The sequence below is a fragment of the Dipodomys spectabilis genome, unplaced genomic scaffold (genome assembly GCF_019054845.1).
Source record: "Dipodomys spectabilis isolate Male_0828 unplaced genomic scaffold, ASM1905484v1 ptg000002l, whole genome shotgun sequence".
NCBI lineage: Eukaryota > Metazoa > Chordata > Mammalia > Rodentia > Heteromyidae > Dipodomys > Dipodomys spectabilis.
The window spans coordinates 54,864,227-54,890,880 of NW_024870679.1; the positions used below are offsets into that span (position 1 = coordinate 54,864,227).

General features: G+C 36.1%; 1 protein-coding gene and 1 pseudogene across 1 annotated transcript in view; one reads left to right on the plus strand and one right to left on the minus strand.

The window, feature by feature from the left end:
- The window catches only part of Agbl4 (AGBL carboxypeptidase 4), a 1,043,215-nt gene that overhangs the window by 991,967 nt on the left and 24,594 nt on the right, over positions 1–26,654 (minus strand). The window lies entirely within an intron of this gene.
- LOC122107392 lies at positions 4,987–6,982 on the plus strand (annotated as a pseudogene).

Here is a 26,654-nt window from a genome sequence, read left to right on the forward strand (position 1 = left end):
ATTTAAAATAATTTAGTCTTGCACATACATAGATATACAAATACACGATGACTCTCCAGATTGTAGTAGTCCAATGTATATACACACAGAGAGAAGAATGACTTTGGGCAGTGACATGTTTTCAAATATTTATCTATAAAAAGTGAAAGCCATACTACTTTGCTCACAGTGCATTTGTGATTTTTCCAAAAACTATCAACTCTCACTGGTACAGTCTAACAATATTTTGTAAAATGGAAAATTGCCTTCCAATATCCATTTTACTTTATTTCATATCAGAATCCTGGTTAACATGCCAAATAAAGACTACATTTCTCAGTCTCATTTACAGCTTACTTCTCTGGGTAATTAAGTTTTGGTCAATGAGAGAATATTTTCATAGGAATCCTAGAAGGAAAAGGAATAGGAATCCCAATGTCCATTCCCTCACCTCCCTTTGCTTCCAGCTTGGAATGTAAAAGTGAAAACTAGAATTCCAATAGCCATTAGGTAATAGCATGGTAAAGAAAGGAAAACAAAGCTCAAATTTCTCATAATAACCTTGTCAAACCAGCTCTTATGTATCTAACTCTAGACTTCTCTATAACCTGAGAGAAATAAACTTGGTTTTTAATTACTATTTTAAAGGTTTCTGTCTGTCATAAACAGCAACCATGTAACCCGAAGTAATACATATAACCAAAATTCACTTATATTTGCTTTTGGATAGCATGATAAACCTTTCCAGCAACATAATAGTATGCAGAAATGTGAATTAAACTATAGATCCATTCTCCTAGCAACAATAAATCCATGAGGAACCAGGCACTGATGGCTCACATTTTTAATCTCAACTACACAGGAAGTTGAGATCTGAGGATTGTGGCTCAAAAGAAGCTCAGGTAGGGGCTGGGAAGGTGGCTCAGTGGTAGAGCGCTTGCCTTGCATGCATGAGGCCCTGGGTTCGATTCCTCAGCACCACATATGCAAAAAGAAAAAAGCCGGAAGTGGCGCTGTAGCTCAAGTGGTAGAGGCTAGCCTTGAGCTGAAGAGCTGAAGGACAGCGCCCAGGCCCAGAATTCAAGCCCCACGACTGGACACCTCCCCCCCCCCAAAAAAAAGAAGTTCAGGTAGACAAATTCAAGACATTCTTATCTCCAATTAACCAACATAAAGCTAGAACTAGAAGCATAGCATAAATGGTAAAGCACCGTGATGAGCAAAAATGCTGAGTGAGAGCCCAAGCCTAGAATTCCAGGCCCAATACTAGTCAAAAAAAATGCGGGGGGGGGGGGGGGGGGGGGTAGTTGGGGGAGTTGGTGGAAGATGGGAAGGGATGGGAAGGGGAAACAAAGGAGGAGACAACAATGCTTGATAAAAAATGTACTCATTACCTTGCTCATGTAATTGTAACCCCTCTGCACGGTATTTTCACACAAAAAAATTTTAAATAAAAATAAATAAATAAATCTCTAAGGAAAACACATATTACACTGATCAGTAAGAAAGAAGCTAAGCATAAAAGAAATGCAAATCAAAACAACATTGAGATTCTACCTCACCCCAGTTAGAATGGCTATAATCAAGAAATCTAATAACAGTAGATGCTGGAGGGGATGTGGCCAAAAGGCAACCTTACTGCATTGTTGGTGGGAGTGTAAACTTGTTCAACCACTTTGGAAAGCAGTATGGATGTTCCTCAAAAGACTATACATAGAGCTCCCCTATTATCTAGAAATCCAACTTCGGAGCATTTACCCAAACAATCACAAACAAGGCCATACTAAAGCTACCAGTACAACTACATTTACTGCAGCATTATTCATCATAGCTAAGATATGGAACCAACCCAGATGCCCCTCGGTCGATGAATGAATCAAGAAAATGTGGTTTATATATACAATGGAATTCTATGCCTCTATCAGAAAGAATGGCACTGTCCCTTTTGTTAGGAAATGGAAAGACTTGGAAAAAAATATATTAAGTGAAGTAAGTCACTCCAAAAGAAACATAGGTCCCATGGTTTCCCTTATTTGCAATAACTAGTATATGTCTAGGACAAGCAGAAGAGGTCAAAAGCTGTGTACATATATGTCCATATAAGATGATGCTAAGTGAAATGAACCCCAAGATAAGGACACAAGAGGTTTTATCTTTGTTGCTGTTGTTTTTAATGTACTTAGAAGATACTAGGTGATTTTTTTGGTTTCTTTTGTATGTTCTTCCCCCCATGGTATAACCCCTATTTGCACTATATTTGATTCCGGTGCCCTGCATCTTATATGTACATTTTTCTAATTTGGGGAGGGAAGGGAAATAACAAAATGCTGAAATAAGGATACAGGATGACCAAATGTAACAATGAGATGTACAAGACCCTATGCTGAAAATGAACTTTTCAACTTCAGGGGGCGGGGAGGGAGGAATTGGGAAGGTAGGTAGGGAAGGGATAGTAGGGGAAAAACAAAGGAGGGGATAACAGTGCTCAATAGGAAATGTACTCATTACCTTGCTTGTGTAACTGTAACTACTCTGTACAGTATCTTTACAATAAAAAAATATATTTAAAAAAGAAGTTATTTAAATTTAAAATATTAAAAACCATTAAAAAAGAAAGAGGCTAAGAACTCAGTAAAAATAAAAACTATATTATTGTAAACAGTTTTATTGAAGTATGATTGACATATAAAAAGCTATACATATTTATTGTGTGCAGCTTATCACCTATGGAAATAACTGTTTAATATATGACAAACTATATTCATTACCTATAAAAGTTTTCAGCTGTGTGTGTGGATGTGTGTGTGTGTGAGAGAGAGAGAGAGAGAGAAAGAGAGAATGTGTGAGACAGACACAGAGACACAGGGGGAAGACATACTGGAACAGATATAGTCATGTAAAACATCTCTCAACTTAGTGAACTTTCAGTATTGTTAACTAAATGTATGAGGTTACATGGTAGATTCTATGATTTATTCTCACCTTGCGTAACTAAAGCTTTGTACCATTTAACTATCACCCCATTTCTACCTTTCCCTAGCACCTGATAATCAACATCTGTTCTATTTCTAGCTCCTTTCTGTCCCCCAGTATCTGGTAACAATGATCTACTCTCTGCATGAAAAAGAAATGTACTGGGCTGGAAAGCTGGCTCAGTGGTAGAGTGCTTGCCTTGCATGCAGGAGGCCCTGGGTTCAATTCCTCAGCACCACATAAGCAGAAAAAGCCAGAAGTGGTGTTGTAGCTCCAGTGGTAGAGTACTAGCCTTGAGCTGAAGAGCTGAAGGACAGCACCCAGGCCCAGAGTTCAGACCCCACGACCAACAAAAAAAAAAAAAGAAAAAGAAATGTACTCAATACCTGGCTTATATAACTATAATTCCTCTGTACATCAAAGTTACAATAAACTTTTTAAAAATACATAAAATAGACTTATTTATATTCTTCATATAAATAGTATTACATAATGTTTGTTCTTCGGTATCTGACCATTTGACATTTCATAATGTGCTCCAAAATAATCTATGCTGTCACAAATGACAGATTTCCTTCATTTATAAGGCTGAATAATACTTTATTGTACACATAGTCCATAGTTTGTTTGTTTCTCTCTCACAGGACATTTAAGATGCTTTCATTCTTTGAACATTGTGATTAATGCTGTGATGAACAATGAAGTGCAGATATATCTTTGAGATTATAAATCAAAGTACAGCAATCAAATCTGTGGTGCCACTATGAAAAACAGAATTCTGATATGATCTATCAATTCCATTTATAAATTGAATTTTCATTAAGAAAGACAAAAACTAATTGTCACAAAAAGCATATTTTTATTTAACTTAATGGTAATTTTAAGGTCTTTGTATCTGGGACTATTTGACATTATACTTTTGGAGTTGGGGTTTAAATTCTGGGTGCACAATATCTAAAGACTGGACAAACGAGACAAAATTAAGAATAATTATAAATAATCCATTCAAAATATGCTATTTATTGAACACTTAATGAGAACTTGGTAAATGAAAATCTCCATTTAAAATTAATAAATTTTTTCATAGAAAATAGAAATATTGGTCACAAAAGTCAAATATAGCCAGTTAGGAGAGGCTTTCTACAAGAGATCAATGTTATGCTAGACAAATATGGTAAAATTCACATGTTAAATATTGATAGTAGGTATATAGTTTTCTCATTTATTATGCATCATTTTAGCATACTTCAACTGCATGATAGTTTAAAACTTTAGAATTACATCTTATGCTATACCTTAAAATAAATGATGAATGTGTACCATTAATTTACAAATCCAACATTTATCAAACACTGCTATGTTCTAGCACCATATTTCATCTTTAAAAATGGAAATAAATTTTCAAAGTTTCTGTCTTCAATAGTCAGATCTCAATCCAATGATAAATAGAGGCCAATGGATAATTATAGCCCAGTATTATAGGGGCTGTAACTTAGGTAAACACAAAATAAAGAAGAAAGTATTAGGAATGCAGAGAAAATTCAAAGAGAATTGATCACTTAAGATGAACTCCAAGGAATAAGTGAACAAGAGATTTTAGCCTGCAGAAACAGGAGCCATAAATTCAAAGGCTTAAAAATATAATACAACCTGGTAATCGAGAGGATTAGAAAGCCCAGTACAGTCTAGGTACAAGGTGTGTGCATATCCTGTGGTAAGAAGATTATGCTTTAGAAGTAAAGAAAAAGAAACCAAATCCTGAAAGGGCCTTCTATGGCATGCCACCATGTTTACCCTGAAAGCAGTAGGGTACCACTAAGAGATATGAAGCAGAAAAGTAACAAAACGTAATGTCTTTTGGAAAGAACCCTCTGGCTGTACTATGAAGGATACCATTTAATATACTGCATATCCACTATCCAAGAGAAAAAGAATGAAATCTGAACTGACTCAATGGATGCAACAACAAAGCAAATAAGTTAAATTTAATAAACACTTGGTCTGCGGTGAAAGCCTAACTGGTAGGGGGAAGTTGCCAATGGCGAGGAGACCTATGTTTGCTGTTTGGTGGATCAGTGAGATCAGATCAGTGTCTTAAGAAAAGTAGCCATGGAGAACTCTGAAAACTCAGTGGATTCAAAAATCCATTAAAACTTTTTTTAATAAGTTTTTTTGTGAAAATACCATACAGAGGGGTTACAATTACATGAGCAAGGTAATAAGTACATTTCTTATCAAGCATTGCTGCCTCCTCCTTTGTTTTTCTCCTACCATCCCTGCCGTCCCATCTCAACTACATTCTCCTCCACCCCCAACCCCCACCCCCACCAAAGTTGTAAAGTTCGTTTTTTAACATAGCATTTTGTACATCTCATTGTTGCAATGGGTCCACCTATATCCCTATTTAAACAATTTGTTTTTTCCCTTCCCCTCCCCAAATTATACCAACATCAAATATAGTGAAAACAGGGGTTATACTGTGGGGGAGGGACATACAAAGCAACAAAACCATCACCTTATAAATATGTTAGAAACAATAGCAAGAAAGAAAAAATTACTTGTGTCCTTATCTTGGGTTCACTTCACCTAACATCATCTTATCTGACCTTTTCTGCTTGTTTCAGACATATACCAGTTATTGCAAATAAGGGAAACCATGGGACTTATGTTTCTTTGGGCCTGGCTTACTTCACTTAATATAATTTTTTCCAAGTCTTTCCATTCCATAAAACTTTTGAAACAGGGCTGGGAAGGTGGCTCAGTGGTAGAGTGCTTGCCTCAAATGCATGAGGCCTGAGTTCAATTCCTCAGCACCACATAAGCAGAAAAAAGTCAGAAATGGGGCTGTGGCTCAAGTGGTAGAGCACTAGCCTTGAGCTGAAGAGCTGAGGGACAGTGCCCAGGCCCAGAATTCAGGCCCCACAACCAACAACAACAACAAAAAATTTTTTTTTGAAACAAAGATCATCCATGGCAACAAATCAATAGACTCTGGTATATCCTTGGATAGTAGTTACAAAATGAATTATCCTGAAATGGGTGTATGTATAATAATTAATAATAAGAACTTTCATTAAAGCATTGGAATGTCATCTAAGTTTGGTACAGATGTAGACACGCAACCCTCACAGAAACATTCCTTTACTTAAAATACGAAGTCAGGAATAAAAATGACATTCACATGAAGAAATTGTAGAATTATTGCACAATGTTTCTAAAGAAGATCATAACGAAAGATGCAGCTTCATTTGTGTAATTCTAAGACATGGTGAGGAAGGAATAATTTTTGGAACAAATGGACCTATTGACCTGAAAAAATTAACAAGTTTCTTCCAAGGAGATTATTGCAGAAGTCTAACTGGGAAACCTAAGCTTTTCATCATTCAGGCCTGCTGGGGTACAGCACTAGACTGTAGCATTGAGACAGATAGTGGTATTGATAATCACTTGACATGCAAGAAAATACCAGTAGAGGCTTACTTCCTGTATGCATAATCCCAGCACCTGGTTACTACTCTGGTGAAATTCAAAGGATGGATCCTGTCCCTTTGTGCTACGCTGAAACTCTATGAGAACAAGCTTGAACTGATACACATTCTTACGCAGTTAACCACAAGGTAGCAACAGAATTCGAGTTCTTTTCCTTGGATTCCACATCTCATCCAAAGAAACAGATTCCATGTATTATGCCCATGCTCATAAAAGACCTGTATTTTTATCACTGAAGAGATGCTGATTCTTTTTTTTTCTTTTTTAGTTTCTATGCCAAATGAGAAGACAATAGGTAATACTTTACTTCCCTCCCATTTAAATCTCATGTGATACTCTAGATGATACTTGTAGCAAACCACTTCCCAGAATCACAGTCACACTACCTCAAACTCAGTCACAGGTAGTTGAAACTAAATGTGAACAGGAACAAATAAATACAGAGCATGGTACCATTATTATGAAGAGCAACAATTATAAACTTCTATCTTTCATAATTAGCAAGATTTGAGGGACCTGTGCTATGAATTATCAACTAATTATGAGGCAGTTAAGACACAGCAGTAATGGATTTCATGATCCTCTCTCCCTCTGTTACAACTGTGCAGTCCTAGCTTCTGTCAAGCTATAGATAGGGAGATGTGGAGTCATGGGTCTTTGCACTCTGGGATCCAGAAGCTTGGTCGAACTCTTGAACTTTCCTTTTCAAACTGATTAACAGAAATGAACTGGGTGCATTTTTAGATTGTGTTACCATAGCTCATGGTTTTGTGATGTTTGTCCTGAGCATGTTGTTGGTGAAAAAAAAAGTTTACTATTGAAAAAGAAGCTACATATTTATTTGAGAGAGAATAGGAGTAAAATAAGTTGATTCTTTTAAGGCTAATGTATAACATTAAGAGAGAAACCTAGACTTAAAGAGAAGCTTCTCTGAAGAAGAAAGAAGGATGGCCAATAGACACATGAAGAAATGTTCAACATCCCTAGCCATAAAAGAAATGCAAATCAAAACAACATTGAGATATCACCTCACTCCAGTTAGAACAGCAAAAATCAAGAACTCTAACAACAACAGATGCTGGAGGGGATGTGGACAGAAAGGAACCTTACTTCATTGTTGGTGGGAATGTAAACTTGTTCAACCACTTTGGAAAGCAGTATGGAGGTTCCTCAAAAGACGTCACATAGAACTCCCTTATGACTCAGTAATCCCACTTTTGGGCATTTACCCTAATGTTTACAAAAAAGACCACACTAAAGCTACCAGCACAACTATGTTTATTGCAGCATTATTTACCATAGCTAAGATATGGAACCAACCCAGATGCCCCTCAGTAGATGAATGGATCAAGAAAATGTGGTATATATACACAATGGAATTCTATGCCTCCATCAGAAAGAATGACATTTCCCCATTTGTTAGGAAAGGGAAAGGCTTGGAAAAAATTATATTAAGTGAAGTAAGCCAGGCCCAAAGAAACATAGGTCCCATGGTTTCCCTTATTTGCAATATCTAGTATAGGTATGAGTCAAGCGGAAAAAGTCAGATAATGTGAGGTTAGGAAAACGAACCCTCAAATATGTATTTTAATGTTTTTGTTTCTTTCATGCATGTGTTTCTAACACATTTATAAGATTATTTCCTTGTTGCTTTGTATGTCCCTCCCCCACAGTGTAACCCCCGCTTTCACTATATTTGATGTCAGTATAACATGTGGAGGAGATGGGGACAAACAAGTCGTTTAAGGATTCAGGTGGACCTGTTGCAACAATGAGAAGTACAAAATGTCATGTCAAAACCAGCTTTACAATGTTGGTTGGGGGGGGGGGGGGTATGATTGGGTGGGGGGGGAGGGGGGAGGCTGGGAAGGGAGGTGAAGGGTAAACAAAGGAGGAGGCTGCAATGCTTGGTAAGAAATGTATGCATTATCCTGCCCATGTAATTGTAACCCCTCTGTACAGTATGTTCTCAAATAAAATAAAATTAAAAAAAAAAAGAAACCTAACAATAAGTTGCTAAGATGAATCTATCAGCATGTTTATTCTCACTGTATTTATACAAATCAAGTGAGATATACAGACCAGCCAAGATTCTTCATGAACATACTAATAATCCATTTGTACAATAAATAGTGGAACATAAGAAAAAACAATAAGTGGATCCACTGAGCACTATAATTTGAGGAGCCTGAACAAGACATGGCTCAGCCTCTTGAATGGAAACAGAGCCCCAACCAGCCTTTGGAGAAGGACCACCAGCTGCCTTCTTCAGACACACATATAGGTAGGCTTGGAGGATGTCCTAAGGTATAAATCACCATGTAATAAAGTAATCAACTCAGAAACTTCTAAAGGGGAGCTCATCCAAAGGTGGTGGGAATCATAATGAAAACAATAATGTTTGTAGTCAAATTGCTCAACTTGTGATTTTTTCAGTTGAAGTTTACAATCAAAAGGAACAGCCATGCTAATGTTTATACTGTAACCTGGGTGGAAACGATGGAGGCCCCCAGACTTCGGAAGCGTTCTGTCAGAGTCCTGCAGAGTACACAAGGAAGCTGCTGGTCAGAACTCAGTGCCCTCAGACAACTGGGATCCAGGCTTCCTCCTTCCTTGAGGGGCTGAGCTCTTCCTTACTGACTCAGTCTTACATTTCCCAGGAGCTTCTTATTCAAAGACAGAACTCATATTTGTAATCCATAACTGTTTTGCTTTGATTAGACCTGTTAGCTTTTTCTAAGTAACTATAGCATGCAATGGTACTTTAAAGACTGTTTCCATGTGACGATTTTTATTTTAAAATTATCTTGCATTTTTTATTTAAAAAAATAGTTTAAAATTAGAAGTAAAAAACACTCTTTAAACATTTATCAAATGAATAACTACAATAAAAATCAATCATTTAAAAACATATTTAGTAATAAGATGTAAAATTTGAGGTGCAATCAACCAAAGAAGGTAAGAGATAAGAGAACTGAGATGGTTTCCAACTTTTCAGTTTATGTGACTGAGTGTAATTTTAAAGAAAATATGAGAAGAGCTTTATGGAAATAAAACTATAAGTTTAACTTTGAGCATGTTGAGTTTGAGGTATCTTAAAACCATCTAAACATCTTCTAGGAAGTTAAAAAATATGTATCTGGTACTCAGGAGAAAAGTTCAGGCTGCAGTCAGTCCTGTTGTAAAAATCATGAAAATACATTAGATCACTCAGGAAGACATGTTATGGCCTGAATATGGAAGTTAGTATCTTGTTGGTAGGTATAAAAAGTTATAATGGTGGATGGGAAGTTGGCTCAGTGGTAGAGTGCTTGCCTCAAATGCATGAGGCCCTGGGTTCGCTTCTTCAGCACCACATAAGCAGAAAAAATCCAGAAGTGGCACTGTGGCTCAAGTGGCTCAAGAGCGCTAGCCTTAAGCTGAAGAGCTGAGGGAGAGTGCCCATGCCCAGAGTTCAGCCCCCACAACCAACAAAAAAAAAAAAAAAAAAGGCTGTAATAGAGCTTGGCACTGGTGGTTCATGCTTGAAGGCATAGTTACTCAGGATGCTGAGATATGGAGCTTGTGATTCAAAGCCAGACTGAGCGGGAAATCTGAGAAACTCTTATCTCCAATTAATGACCAGAAAGGCAGAAGTAGAGCTGTGATAAAGTAGAGCTCAAGTGATAAAGCACTAGTCTTGAGCATAAAAGCTCAGGGTCAGAGCCCAAGTCCTGAATTCAAACCCCAAGACCACCTCCCCCCTCCCCCAAAAAAGCTGTATTTGTAACATTTTATTTTTGTATACGTTTGCTTAGGATGAGATTGAATAGCAAGGAAATAGGACAAAAAGTTATCCCATAACTATCTAAAAAAATCAAAAAATGAATCTGATCACAAGAAACTGGCATACTGTTTCACTTCAGAACTTGTATGTGTTTCTCTTGAAGTAAACTAAAATAGAAAAAAATTATTTAGAGGTAAAATAATGCAGTAGAAAACACATTTTAAAGTGAGTTAAATAGCCATGGACAAGTTACTGAACTTCTGAGCTTTAGGAATAGTATCTGCAAAGCAGAGGTGATAATAACAACCTTAAAAGGTTGTTAATTATTATTTAAAGTTTTGAAAATACATATAATAGCATTAGTAAGTACTAAGTAGAAAATCTTTCCTCTAAATGGTTGTATAAAAGTGGGCTACATGGCCTCTTCATACCAAAATTTTGAATGGCTTAGAGTCAGAAGGGGTAAAACATGTAATTAAGAGCTGTGATAATCACTGATTGTAATAAACTCCCAATAAATTTCTAAGCTATAACGTGACATTAAGCTAATTTTTTAACTACACAACTTCAAGAAACTATTCATCTCTAGTTAAATATAAGTCCCTTTAAGGTAAGAACTGTTGGTTTGCCTTTCACATACTATCCTGATACAAAATAGGCAGGGTTAAATGATTGTGAAAATGCTTGGAAATTTACTTCATTAAGGAACTGTATTATTTAATCATAATTCATAACATCTTTGAGCACTTTACATATGTTCTAAATACTTTACATGAACCTTATCACTTAATCTTTGTAATAACTCTATAAAAATATTAAGTGTCTCCATTTAATAGAAGAAATGGGAGGAAGGCTCAAGGAAGTTACTATCCCAAGATCACCAAATTCTAAAGTTAAAAAGTAACAAAAATCGCTGGGCGCTGGTGGCTCCCATCTGTAATCCTAGCGACTCAGGAAGCTGAGATCTGAGGATCACAGCTCAAAGTAGCCAGGGCTGGAAACCAGTCCGTGAGACTCTTATCTCTAATAAACCACCAGAAAACCAGAAGTGGCTCTGTGGCTCAAGGGGTAGAGTACTAGCCTTGAGCTGAGGAGCTGAGGACAGGGCCCAGGCCCAGAGTTCAAGCCCCATGACAGACAAAAAAAAAGTAACAAAATCTGGTAGTGTGTCTAGGGCAGCCACTAGCCTGTAAGCACTCATCCCTTACCTGCAGACCTTCATAAAGAAACCCACTTGTTGCATAACTACAAAGTAGCACTGTGGTATAACAGGCCAGAAAGTAAACTGACAAGGTTTCATCTAGTCACATCTAAAGTGTGCTTCCTGATGTGGCAGTTAGACCCTTCCAGTGGTTATTTAAGTATAAAATTTAGTTTCTTAGTCATATTTATCACCTTTCAAGTGCTAATTACACATGCCTGGCACTTACCATGTTTATAAGTATAAACACAGTAGAACATTTCCATCATTACAAAACAAATTATTTGAACAGAAATGATTTAGATTATACAAGAGAATTAGACTATGTTTAAAATATTATACATAGTCAGGTTTTTACATTCTATATGGAAAGACATTCTAACACTATGTAAAATCCCCATCATCTATGTTTACTTCTTGCATTCCTTACGGCATTATAAAAAGTACCTGAAGAAGATGAGTTTTTTATGATATTTTATCATGAGTTTATCAAATTTTCAGTGTACTGTGAATCTAAGAGAACAAGATATTTTTTAAAATGGAAAGTGGGGAAATAAAATTTATCTGTAGGAACACTGAAAAATGAGTGGAGCAAAACTACTTCATGGAAGAAAAATGTCTTATTGTTATGCAGCAAAAGTTTTAATTTCTTTATAATTCAATGGAATGTTTATTTTTAATTTAAATTTTATTGTAAAGGTGATATACAGATGGGTTACAGTTACATAATTAAGGTAACAAGTACATTTCTTTCTGAACAGTGCTACCCCTCCCTCATTTTCTCCTACTACCCCCCCAAACCCTCTCTACCTCAAATTGTAAAGTTAATTTCCAACATAGTGTCTAGTGCTGTTGTATTGGTTCACCCTTTGTTTCACCATTTCTGTGATTCCCCTTCCCTTTCCCAAATCAGATAAATTTATATACAAGACAAAAGGTACAGAAATCAAAAACAGTGACAACAGGGAAGAATATGTTCAATGAGGGCATCCTAAGTGTACTTTTAAAACACACTTTTGACATTTCACTAGACTCAAGAAAAATACTAGACAGGAGAACTATGATATGTTAAAAATCATTAAAAGACAGTGAATAAATTGAAATGTTTCATCCAATCACATCCAAAGTGGCAAAAATCATTGCTTTCAATTTAATGTTCACAGTATCACAAACATGTAGGCAGGTTAGAGGAAGCTAAATGAGGAAAGAGAATTGTGAGCCCCCCAAAAAGATGGTGAATTCTGAGAAAATATACTATGTGTATAGTTAAACCAAGTAATTTTTAAATATCATAATAAATAAATACAAATGCTTGAAGATATAAACTTTAAGAAAAAATTTTGCAATGGTGTGATGGTATAAATTACCTCTAATAATATAAATTAGACTAAGAACTGTAAGGAATTTGTTTCAGAAAGCAATATTTATTTTCAGTTGTGGAGACAGCCTTTCTTAAAGGAATAAGTGGCAAGGGCAGTGTACATTGCCTAGTATTGCAGTTTTTAATATCTAAGAGCTAATAGACCCTTGGAACAGGAACTTGGTACTGATATAGCATTCTATTTTCTTTTAACTTTAGTTGTCATGATACTGATATATTACCATCTTTTTTCTGAAAATGGTTTTTATGACCCTAATAGGATATCTCTGAGATAAACTAACAGGTTTCCTCCTAGAAGGAAGTAACATGTGTGCTGATAGAGTTCATTCAGAAAGAATTCACACTTACTCCTACTATCCTCTCCAATATCCACCTCCTCACTGAATTCTTTTGACATTTTATTTTTAAATACATATGCTTTAAATTTTTAAAGGGGAAAAAGTACTAGAATAGACAAAAAAATAAAAACTCACAAAACTAAAAAAATAAATAGAAGAGATATTTTTGTAAATACTTAAAATCTGTACAGAATTCTACATGGTATACTTGCACATTTTTAATAAAAATATTCCATATTTCAGGGATCTCAATATCAAATGATATTGTAGTTACTATAGAAACTATTCCCATAACGAAACTCAGATGAAATAATACATAAATTCAAATCCAAAATGCAATTACTATTCTAAAACATATTTACATATTTGACTTCATAATGGTTACAGAAAATAAGATAAAATATTAGGAATACCATTTATATGTGCAAAACCAGTGGCAATTGTAAACTTAATTGAAACTTGGCCCTTAAATGCAATGCTGTTGGGTTTAATCAAATTCTATCTTAAAATAAAAGCTTATACAAGCTCTATACCAGGCTACTGATACTTTTAAAATCCTAACTTGTATTCAGCGTAAACATTTCTACATACTTACCTCTTTGTACTAATGGTGAAAATTCAGAACAAGTATTAAAGACTCCCTAAAGCTCAGCACCACATAAGCAAAAAAAAAAAAAGCCGGAAGTGGCACTGTGGCTCAAGTGGGAGAGCGCTAGCCTTGAGGTGAAGAGTTGAGGGACAGCACCCAGGCCCAGAGTTCAGGCTCCATGACCGGATCCCCCCCAAAAAAAAGACTCCCTAAAGGTGTGCCTCTATTGGGTCAATATAAGAAAGTGGACAGCAAGTTGACATAATGGCAAGAAACATTCTACTTATCCAAAATTGTAACTCTTTCTCCTAGCCTGCAGAGCAAAGGTCCAGACTCTCAAGGACTGCATAGTCTTATCTTACTGCTTGCCATATTGAACTTTGGAGTCGACTTTGGAGTCGACCAGACCAAGTTTCAAGACTTAGCTCTAACGTTCACAATCTACAGTGTTTTAAGCAATATATTTCACCTCTATAGACCTGTAAAACAAAGATAATACTTGCTTTTTAGGATCAATGGCAAGGATTGTGTACAGTGCATAGACAGGGTTTTGATACATACTGGGTGCTCACTGCTCCCTAGCTTCTATCATCATTATTATTAACGGCTTCTGTTACTACAAGTAACATAACAACAAAAAAGCAGTTGTACTAATGTTTTGATTTTTGTTGTTGTTGCTTTACTTTTTTAGAAAACATTTGTGAAGGGTGCATTGAAATGCAGAGTAAGGGTGCCCACTTCTGCTTCATATAACTGTCTGGAAAGTGGCAGTTCTGCTTGGGTCATCTCAGCCTTCCACTTATTTTCTTCTATAATGCTACCTCTGAAGCATTAGAGGAGAAAAATAGGTTTCAATTCTGGAGACGCTTCCAAAAATGAGGCCAACTAACAATTAGAATGGCTCATTATTTAACTAAGTGTATTTTTAATTTGAACTGTTGGAAAATTTTGCTGTGACTTATTCATTCTTTACTCAGACTTTGCCTGACTATCCTTTATCTACCTGAGTAGAGGTCTTGCACTTCTCATGGCCTCCCCATGCTTTTTGCCATGTACTCAAGTCCTATACAACTTGAAGTCTGAGGCTTTAAAAAAATTCTTCTGCATTTCTCATTTCTTGTTTGTTTCTCTGCTGTTATCCTGAGAAATTAGTGTACCTTTTGAAGAATGACATAATATGTAAACATAATATGACAAGAAGCTCTCTTCCCCTTGCTATACCATTAGACTATACAATTAGACTATAATCCATAGGTATAGCATAAAAATAAGTCAAGAGTTAAAATATATTTATATAAATATACTTGATATGTACTGATAAATGTCCTAGAAATTTCATAAGTTTCTATAGTAGTTTGAAGAACAGAAACTTCTAATAAGCCAATTATCAAATAAGGAAAGTCACTAGGAGACTCTCCCATTTTTTTCAAACACATGGCCTTGAACGTGTTAGGAATTCTGCCAATAAGCTACACACCAGCCTTTGTTTGTTCCAAGAGAGGGCTTCACTATATTGGCCTTAAATTTACCATCCTCCTGCCAATCTTTATAATGCTGAGAAAATAGATATATAGGTGTACATAACCACATATGACTAGATAGGTCCTTCATCAAAGAAAGAGAGAAAGAGAACGAGAGAGGAAGGGAGGGAGGGAGGGAGGGAGGCAGGCAGGGAGGCAGGAAGGAAAGAAGGGAAAAAGGGAAGAAAGGAGGGAAGAGGGAGGAGGGAGGAGGGAAGGAATGAAGGAAGGAAGGAAAGAGGCTGGGTGTCAGTGACTTATACCTGTAATTCTAGCTACTCAAGAGGTGAGATCTGAGGGTAGTGGTTCAAAGACAGCTCAGCCAGGAAGATCCATGAGATTTTTATCTCCTATTAACCACCAAAAGCCAGAAGTGGAACTGTGAACTCAAGTGGTAGAGCACCAGCTTTGATCAAAAAAAGCTCAGGAATAGCACCCAGGCCCTGGACCAAAACAAAAACCCCAGGACCACACAAAATATAACACCACACAAAATAAGCCTCACTTCAACTTCTGAAATTAAGCCATTTTCTGATTAAGTCACTTTCTCATGTAATTCAGCTGTTTAAAATGCTCAAAATGAATCACTATTCCTGTTCATTTTATATTTTAATTAACAAAGTAGTTTTAAAAATATTGCTATGATGTTCTATTCTTTTCCATCCCTAGTCCTAGACCTCTTCTTTTGATCATTTGTCTTCTTGATTTCCCTGACAATGGTCTCCTAATCGTGTGTGTGTGTGTGTGTGTGTGTATGTGTGTGTGTGTGTGTGTAAATAAAATTAGGCCTTATTTCATTTGCTACATGCACACCATACACACACACATCCCTCTGCCAATGCTTTTTATATTTTTTAATAATTTACTAGCTACTTGTGTACATGTACATCACAGCTCCTACTTCTACTAACAGTAGTTGTTTTTCAATTCCCTTCATTGTCTCTATTCATCTCTACACTTTTCATCTGCTTCACTTCACATTGCCATATCTATTACTTTGAAATGTCAGTTTCACATTCTCTTGCTTCTTTATTTTCTGTATACACAATTATGATTACTATATTCTATCTAAATGTTGACTATAATTCAATTAACACCACTTAAACCAAAGAAGCAGTTCACTACAAGACCAGATGGTGTTAGGATAGCATTTCCTTTTTTACAAGTCCAATGCCGCAACCCATAGACCATCTGAAAAAGAATATTTTCTGCTTCATGATAAAATATGTTACTTTCTTCTCACTACCAATTTCCCTTCATTTTTAGAAATTATTTGTGTTACATTCACTTTTTCCTGTTGTTTTAGTTGACTTTATATTTTTTATTATTTGGTAAACAATACACCTTCAACCTGACTAGCCATTCATGCACAGATAGTTTGGAGTATTCTTTCTTCTGCAGAGGTATTCTTGTAAGAATCTTCTATTTTCAAGCACCAATCTAAAATACTGCTTAACCTACCAATCTAAAATACTGCTTAACCTTCTGATGTTATTTTACTTTAATCATATGTTAGATATACTTTTCTCTTTCTGCATATTCTCATTCTTCTGATTTATATCTCTAAGCACATTCTTAGTATTCTGGTTTATATTTCTAAGCAACTTTTTGAGATAGGAAGCCTCAGAAATATACATAATGATTTTTAATATGTCTGAAATGACTTTATTCCATACTTACATTTAAGTGACAATTAAAACATAAAATTTCAGGTTAGAAATAATTTCTTTTTGAATGCATTTTACTTTTCTTTTTATACCAGCATATATTAATCATACAACAGAATTTCATTATAATATTTCCACACTTGAATACAATATGCCTTGGTCAATTCACTTTTTTTTCCAAACTTTGAAGATTTAATTCCACTGCTTCCTGGACAAAGAGACAGAGATGAAATTGTATTTCAGGTCTTTTTACAGAAAATAGCATTGGGAAAGACTAGATGCTCATGAAAAAAGGAAATTTAAATATTTGTATTTGTTACAGTACATCCAAACTACAGAGAACATTTAGTCATAATGACAATGAGAGACTGTAGAAAGATATTCACACTGTAACAGCTAAGTGTTTTTAAAACCTAGTTATAAAAGAATACATATATCACATTTTAAATATACAAATACATATATTATGTATATTCATATACACTTATAACACATAATTACAATCCATGAGTAAATAGAAATATGTATTCCAAAATATTCTAGCTATACTAGAAAAATCATAATTGTGGATGGTTTCCTGTTATTCATATTTTTCTGTATTATTTAGACTTTTTAGTAGGACCAGGATTTGAACTCAGGGCCTTTTGCTTATTAAGCAAGTGCTCTACCATATGAGCTATATCCCCAGCTCTATTAGCTCTATTTTTAACAAAACACATGAGAAAAAGAAGAAAATAACATAGAAGGTTTTAACTATTTTAGGTTAAAAATACACAGAATAAAATTTACCTTCTTCACTCTGTGTGTGTGTGGGGGGGGGGGGGTATGAGTATGTGTATATGTGTCTATCCTGGAGCTTGCTTTTCCTGTATTTTTGCTCGACTAGTGCTCAACTACTTGAGCCTAGCTCTTCTTGAAGCTTTATTTGGCTGGTTAATTGGATATAAGAGTATCATAAAATGTCCTGCCTTGGCTGGCTTCTAACAGTGATTCTCCCATCTCAGTTGCTAGGATCAAATCTGAGTAGCTAACAATGCTCAGTAGGAAATATACTCATTACCTTACTCATGTAACTGTAACCTCTCTTTATAATAAAAATATATATTAAAAATTTGAGTAGCTAGGATCGAAAGTATGAGCCACAAGTTCTCAGCGGATCTTAACTATTTTAAGTATGCATATAGTTCAATAGTATTAAGTGTATTCAAATTTCCATTTAACAAAGCTTTTACATTTTACACAATTAAAAGTACACTTTGCAATACAGATTGTCTCTACTTGTTGAATATTCCTCATTTTCCCCTCCTCAGCAACCATTTTACTTTCATTATGAATATGACATATAGATACTTCATCTAATTAAAATGATTTTTATGGATTTTGTGGCTGACTTTTTCCATTTAGCATGTAATCAAGATTCACCTGTGTTATACTGTGTAATAGGATTCCCTTCCTTTTAAAAACTAAATAACATTTCATAGTATGATTATACACACTTTTATTATCCATTCATCTGCCAATGGACATATGGGTTGTTTCCACATCTAAACTATTGTGAATAATGGTTCTATTAATGTAGGTGTACAAATATCTCTTTGACAACCTGCTTTCAATGATTTTGAATATATAAATAGTAGCATGTTTAAAAAGTTCAATTCTTTGAAGTACAAGATAAATTGCTATTCTCCACACCCTCTGTAAAACACTGGCTGATTTCATGGACCACTAACCACAACACGAAGAGACTGTTCTCATGTGCTCATTGTATTAATAGCAGTCAAGTTATATGGCTTTCTAACAATTCAATTTCCTCTGATAGCAAGTCACATTATGTCAGTTACCCTTCTCATTGTAATTACCTTAATCAAACATTGCAAAAACAATTGAATCACAAATTTGAAAAGGGGTACATATAAAAATAAATGCACATAAAATGTTGATAAAGTGAAAGCAAGTTATTTTTAAAAAAGCATTTGTTGGATTAAGTCCAGAAAACTGTAACATACCTGAAAATTGTACAATCTAGTAGGATTCTATATACTGCTTACTTAGTATCTTTAGATGTACATTTTTGAAGGAAGAAACCATGGAAAATGTAGACAATGCCTTTTGTTTGCAGTTTATGCTAAACTATGGAATTCTAATCATGAGATCAATATCAAAATGAAAGTCAGAGTCCCATATCCAAAGATTAGAGAATAAATACAATTTCTATGATTATCTATTTTAATTGATTTTTCCAACCATCAGTAGATTGCTTCAGATAAGATAGAGATACTATGTGAGACAGACAATACTATGCTATTACAAAAAAAAAAAAGTAAGCTTCTAGACCAGTCTGCTAATCAGAAACAAGTTAATGCCATAATTATAAATAAATCAGGAAATGGATTCTATTCTTTGCCTCTTTTGTCTATTTTATTATTTTATCAGGGGAATTTTTATTCCTTATATCTTCCTAAAATTTCCTTTTTTATAATTAAAAATCATTTGTTCAATTGTTTCAAACTGAAATTCACTGGATTTGACAAGAGCTCCAGGGTCCAGGAACTTTGCTATTGAAAGGATTATGTTGTATGTACTTTAAATACTTCTTACTGTGATGATTCTTAAGAAAAAAATCTCTTTAAAAACTAGTAAATATGATTGAATGATAATAATTAAGATATGCTTAAAACTAACTGGTCCTGGGAAACAGTAAATTTAGTAGCTATAGAAACAGTAAAATCATAATTTAGATTAATCAGTCCTTAGAAAACCTAATTGCTCATTTATTTAATATTATAAGATTTAGAGAATTTTATAAAGAACAAACTTGAAAACATTAAAGTATCAAAATAGATTGCTGTGTGTACCTGGTTGTCCAGTATGCACTTCACCATGACTCCCAAGTCATTAAATTACAGAAGTTATTCTAAAGCAAATGAACAGCAGTTGAAGTTCAAATACTTATGAAATCACAAAATTACACGTCTGAATAGAGTTTTTGGCAGTGCTTTTACATCTATATGTAAGTACATAGCTAAATTTTGAACGAGCAATATGATGACTCTTAGAAAATCATTTTTAAAAGACGATGAGAATGTAAATCTCATTGCAAATACTATACTAGGAATATCTCAATGACAAGAATCCAATATAATATTTCACTGAAACTTGGAAATCATACATTAATAATGAGGATTAGGAGAAAAATTCTCAAATTAGACACTAAGCATTTATTTAATATACTGGATGTGTACTAGAAGAAAACACTACTGAATAAATTAAAATGTAAAACTTGAGTTCCGGGAAGATGGCGGAGGAGAAGCTGGAATCTGAACAAGCTCTCGCATAGAAAGCAGTTTTTAGAGTTCCAGTGAACAGTCCTAAGCCAGAGAATCACACCAAGTGTGCCATCACAGGACAGAGAGTTAGACAAGAGAGGGGAAGCCAAGACAAGGAGACACATCTGAGCGCCTGCCAGCAGCCGCCGCAGCGGCGGCAGGGTCGCAGCGGTGACCGCAGCCGCGGCCATACCTGAGCGCACACACAGAGAGTCCGGGAGGAAGGAGCCAGACACAGCGGGCGAGAGGATTCTACTCAACACCAGCAAGAACCGACAAGGAGCAGACAACTTCATCCTGCACTTTGCAGACCAGAGACGACCCAGGATCCAAGACTCGGCGTGAGTAGAAGCCCGACTTCCTCACTCCTTCTCAGGGAGCAGAGGAGGGAAGGCCACCCCTCCCCCCCCAGCACCGGTGATCTCCATCTTGGATACCGACAAAGCTCGGAGGAGCTGCTAGCTCCAACTCAGGCCTTGGAATAAAACGAGTCATTTAACAGGTCACAAGAACTTAACGGCGAAGTGACCTGCCAGACTCAGCTCCATCCAGGGAAAAGTCACCCAGCTCAGGCACCAGCCATTGGAGTGGCTTTCCTCACTGGGTAACCAGAACCAGAGGCTGCCCCTCCCTCTAGCAGCCACCACAATCAATTGAAAAACAGAAACCCTGAGAATGGCTCCAAGGTGGGCTCTGTGAATTTTTCACAAAATAGCCCCAGGGAAAAGCTACTGTTTGTTGAAAGGCCTCAACTCTACCAGAACCTAGCCTCATAACCCCTCTTTTGTGATTCTCAAATCAGATCACCCTCCCATTAAACTAACCTGGGAGGGGGATCTCAAAATCTTGGGTAAAGCAGAGCATTTTTCTGCCTGTTCAAACAAACTGACTTAAGAAACAAATCAAGCCACAGGACCTCAAGCTGACCAGAGACTGCAACAAGAGGCTGGTTACAGACAAAAGGGAGATACAGGATTCTTCCCACCCCTCCCAAAAAAATCAAAAAAAAAAAAATCAAAGAACTTTTTTTTCTTCTTTTCTTTTTTTTTTTTTTTTTTGGTACCTTATATATATATATATAAATTTTTTTTTCCTTTTCTAAAACTTTTATTAATCTTTAATTTTTGCCTTTTTTGAAAAAATAATTGTTTTCCAGTAACTTTTTTTCCCTCTTATAATTTTTATTTTAGGAATACGTGAATGTACGTTTTCCTTTCTTTTCTTGTCTTCTCTCTCTTTTTCTTTCATTCTTAATTATCTTTTTGTTTTTTGTCTAGCTCTACTGAACTTCTGATCTTTTTTTTTCTCCCTTTCTTATCCTTTTCACCTTTTCCTTTCTTTTGTTCTTCTGTATGTGACTTAACTCTTGTCCTGCACATCCTGATAAACCCATAGTTAACTAGTAGACCCTATCCCCCATTGTGTACACACTTAATCCACAAATTTATTACTCAATCCAAAACCTCTGAGACTTAAATTCCTTAATAGCAGTACTACCTCTTTATACCTATATAATATTTTAAGCATTTTTTAAGTTTTTCACATCTCCTCTATCTCCCTCCTGTTTTCTCATTATATTCACATTCCTCTCTAAATAGATGGTCTTTCAATCTCCATAACTATATTAAATTTTACGTTTCTAATTTTTTTTTCTGGTCTCTTTTCATTTCCCTTTACCTTTCTTCTTTTTCTCTCCCTCTCTACTTGCATCCTACCCAACCTATTTCCTGCATTGAGATTAGGACATAGTTAACTCTCCCTGTGCCTCCCCTCACCAATCTATCCCTAATTTTTACCCACATCTCTCCCTAACCCTAAAAATTTCTGGTTTTCCAAATTCTTCTCTGCGGTTCGAAGCCCATTAACATATAGTTGTTTGATGTTGAATAGATGTATCTGTTGAACTAGATTGTATCTGTAGACTATTGACTGTATAAATGCAAACGTTGGTTGATGGTTGCCTTAAGATAGTGTTCTAGCACAAAACTGGTGCTATTTTCATCTCAAATGGGCAGAGTAAGCCGAAAAAACACAAGAAAAATGGCAAATCCGGGTATCTCAATTCCCAATCTTGATAATCAGGGGTCAGATCAGATAATGAACAATCCAGAGGAGAGTTCCCAAATAGCTCTACAAACACTGGTGGCAAATATGATAAATGAGAAGTTTGACAACTTACAAAGGACTCTGTATGAGCGTGATAGGGAGAGAGAGGAGGCATCCCAAAAGTTTATACAGGAATATCATAAGCGTGAGGAAGCTACTCAAAAAATGATACAGGATTTGCGTGAACAACTTGAGAATACTCAAAGAGAAAGGGAGGAATGGCGTGAGCAGGCTGAGAACACTCAAAGAGATCTGCAGGAATCCCACGAACATGAGGAAAGAGAACTGCAGGAATCCCACAAACGGGAGGAAGCTAATCAAAGAGTAATTCAGGAATTGAGAGACCAGGTAGAGAACACACAAAGATCACTAAAGGCATTCATGGAATCCATTAACAAAGAGCTGAAGGAAGTCAGGGAGACCACAAAGGGAATGCTGAATGGAACCCAACAGAAGGAATGGGAGTCCAAAGAAACCATAACCAATCAACTAAGTGATTTGATAACAAACACTGACCACCAAATTAAGGAAGTAAAGAAATTCATACAAGACCTAAAACAGAGCTTCAACAAAGAACTTGAAGCCATCAAAGCTGACCAATTAGAAGGAAAAGAGATAAAAAACAAAGTAGAGAGTCTTGACAGCAGGTTAGACCATGCAGAAGATCGAATCTCAGGGATTGAAGACAGCCTAGATATTATAGAGAAAGAACATACAACCATCCAAGACAAGTCCAAGAAGTATGATAGATCTATCCAACACCTAGAAGACACCATCAGAAGGCCTAATCTAAGGATAATGGGTGTAGAGGAGCACCAAGAAACAGAAGTTAATGGTCTAGGAAATTTGTTTAACAGGATCCTAGCAGAGAACTTCCCAAACATACAAAAAGATAGGCCTATTCAGATACAAGAAGCTTTTAGAACCCCAAATAGACCAGACCAGAATAGGACATCCCACCGTCACATTATAATCCACACAGGATCAACTCAGACCAAGGAAAAGATCCTTAAAGCTGTCAAGGAGAAAAGGGTAATCACCTATAAAGGGAAACCAATTAGAATCACCTCAGATTTCTCAGCAGAGACAATCAAAGCAAGAAGAGCCTGGAATGATGTATGCCATGCCCTAAAAACAAACAACTATCAACCAAGAATACTGTACCCAGCTAAACTCTCCTTCATAACTGAAGGCCAAATAAAAACCTTCCAAAGCAAAGAAAAATTGAAACAATACATCTCCACCAAACCAGCCCTACAAAAGATTCTTAAAGATGTCCTACACATAGAAAACCAACAAGACCGCAATAAAGGCCAAGAAACTGCACCCAAACTGAGAATCCAAGAACCATAGGAAGAACCTAGTTTTCGCAGCCCCCAAGAAGGTGGATAACATGGCAGGAACTCCCAAATACCTCTCAGTCCTATCTCTTAATGTTAACGGACTGAACTCTCCAATTAAGCGACATAGACTGTCTAGTTGGATTAAAAAACAAGACCCTTCTATCTGCTGCCTGCAGGAGTCACATCTTGCCCGTAAAAACAAACACATTTTCAATGTTAAAGGCTGGAACAAAATCTACCAAGCAAACGGCCCCCATAAACAGGCGGGAGTTGCAATCTTAATATCAGATAAAATAGACTTCAAATTAAAATTCGTGAGAAGAGATAAAGAAGGTCGCTACATACTAATTAAAGGATCTCTCCTTCAGGAGGATATTACAATTCTAAATATCTATTCGCCAAACAATGGAGCACCCAAATTTATCAAAGAAACACTACTTTCCCTCAAATCCCATATAGATCCAAAGACATTAATTGTTGGGGATTTTAACACACCACTCTCCCCACTAGATAGATCAACTCGGCAAAAACTCAACAGAGAAACCGCAGATCTAAACAGCTGCATAGATCAACTAGACTTAACAGACATCTACCGAACATTTCACCCAGCAGCATCAGAATACACGTTTTTCTCAGCAGCACATGGAACGTTTTCTAAAATAGACCACATTTTAGGCCACAAAGCAAACTTGTCTAAATTCAGAAACATTGAAGTTATACCTTGCATTCTCTCTGACCACAAGGGAATAAAATTAGAACTCAACACCAAAAGCCACCAAAGAAAGTCCAGTATCACATGGAGGCTGAACAACACACTGCTGAATCAAGAGTGGGTCATGGAAGAGATTAGAAAGGAAATTCAAATGTTCATGCTATTCAACAAAAATGAACACACAAATTACCAGCTCCTCTGGGACACAGCAAAGGCAGTACTCAGAGGCAAGTTTATAGCTCTGAGCTCCTACATCAACAAATTGGAGAAATCTGAAACTAGCAATTTAATGACACATCTAAACCTCCTTGAAAAAGAGCAGCAAGATAAACCCCAATCCAGTAGACAGAAAGAAATAATCAAAATTAAATCAGAATTAAATGAATTAGAATCCAAAAAAACTATAGAAAGAATCAACAAAACAAAGAGTTGGTTCTACGAAAAACTTAACAAAATTGACAGACCCTTAGCAAATCTTATCAGAAAAAGAAGAGAACACACCCAAATTAATAAACTCAGAGATGAAAATGGAAACATCACCACGGAACCAACCAAGATTCAGAACATTATAAGGGAATACTTCTCAAAACTTTATGCTAATAAGTTTGAGAACTTGACAGAAATGGACCTTTTCCTAGCAAATATTGACATGCCAAAACTAAACCAAGATGAGTTAAACCAGCTTAACAGGCCCATATCAAGCATTGAAATAGAAACAGCAATAAGAGACCTCCCAGCTAAGTAAAGTCCAGGACCAGATGGTTTTACAGCGGAATTTTACAAGGCCTTCAAAGCAGAGCTCACACCAATACTCCTCCAACTCTTCAATGAAATTGAAAGAGAAAGCTCACTACCGAACACATTCTATGAAGCCATCATAACCCTCATCCCAAAACCAGGCAGGGACTCATCAAAGAAAGAGAACTATAGACCCATTTCTTTGATGAACATTGATGCAAAACTTCTCAACAAAATTTTGGCCAATCGACTTCAACAATTCATCCAAAAAATCATACACCACGATCAAACAGGTTTCATTTCAGGGATGCAAAGCTGGTTCAATATACGCAAATCAATTAATATTATTCATCACATCAACAGGAGCAAGAATAAGAACCACATGGTTATCTCAATAGATGCAGAAAAAGCATTCGACAAGATCCATCACCCCTTTATGATGAAGGTTTTGGAAAAATTAGGAATCCATGGAACATTCCTCAATACGATAAAGGCTGTATATGACAAACCTACAGCCAGCATTATACTCAATGGTGAAAAACTAAAGCCATTTCCTCTTAACTCAGGAACAAGACAAGGATGCCCACTCTCTCCACTTCTCTTCAATCTAGTATTAGAATGCCTAGCTACAGCAATAAGACAAGATGCAGACATAAAGGGGATCCAAATAGGGAAAGAAGAAATAAAACTCTCCCTCTTTGCAGATGACATGATCTTGTATTTAAAGAATCCCATAGACTCCACTCCCAAATTACTCAAGCTGATTCAAAACTTCGGCAAAGTAGCAGGTTATAAAATTAACCCCCAAAAATCAATGGCTTTTCTGTATGCCAACAATGAGAAAAGTGTGGCTGAAATTAGGAAAGCAGCTCCATTTGTAATAGCCCCACAAAAAATAAAATACCTAGGAATTAACTTAACTAAAGAAGTGAAGGACCTCTATGATGAAAACTTTAAAATCTTGAAAAAGGAAATCAACACAGAACTTAAAAAATGGCAAAACCTCCCATGCTCCTGGATTGGAAAGATTAACATCGTGAAAATGGCAATACTTCCCAAGGCTATCTACAAATTCAACGCAATACCTATCAAAATTCCACCCTCATTCTTCAAGGAAATAGAAGAGGCAATCCAAAAATTCATATGGAACAATAAAAGACCCCGAATAGCAAAAACGCTCCTGAATGGAAAGAATACTGCTGGAGGAATATCAATACCAAACTTCAAACTCTACTATATAGCCATAGTAATCAAAACAGCTTGGTATTGGCATAAGAACAGACCTCAGGACCAATGGAATAGAATTGAAAACCCAGAAATGAACCCACAGACCTATAGCCATCTAATCTTCGATAAGGGAGCTAAAACAATAGAATGGAAGAAAGACAACCTCTTCAGTAAATGGTGCTGGCAAAATTGGTTAACTACATGTAGAAAACTTAAGCTAGATCCTTATATATCACCCTGCACCAGAATCAACTCCAAATGGATCAAAGACCTTGAACTCAAAGCAGACACTCTGAAAA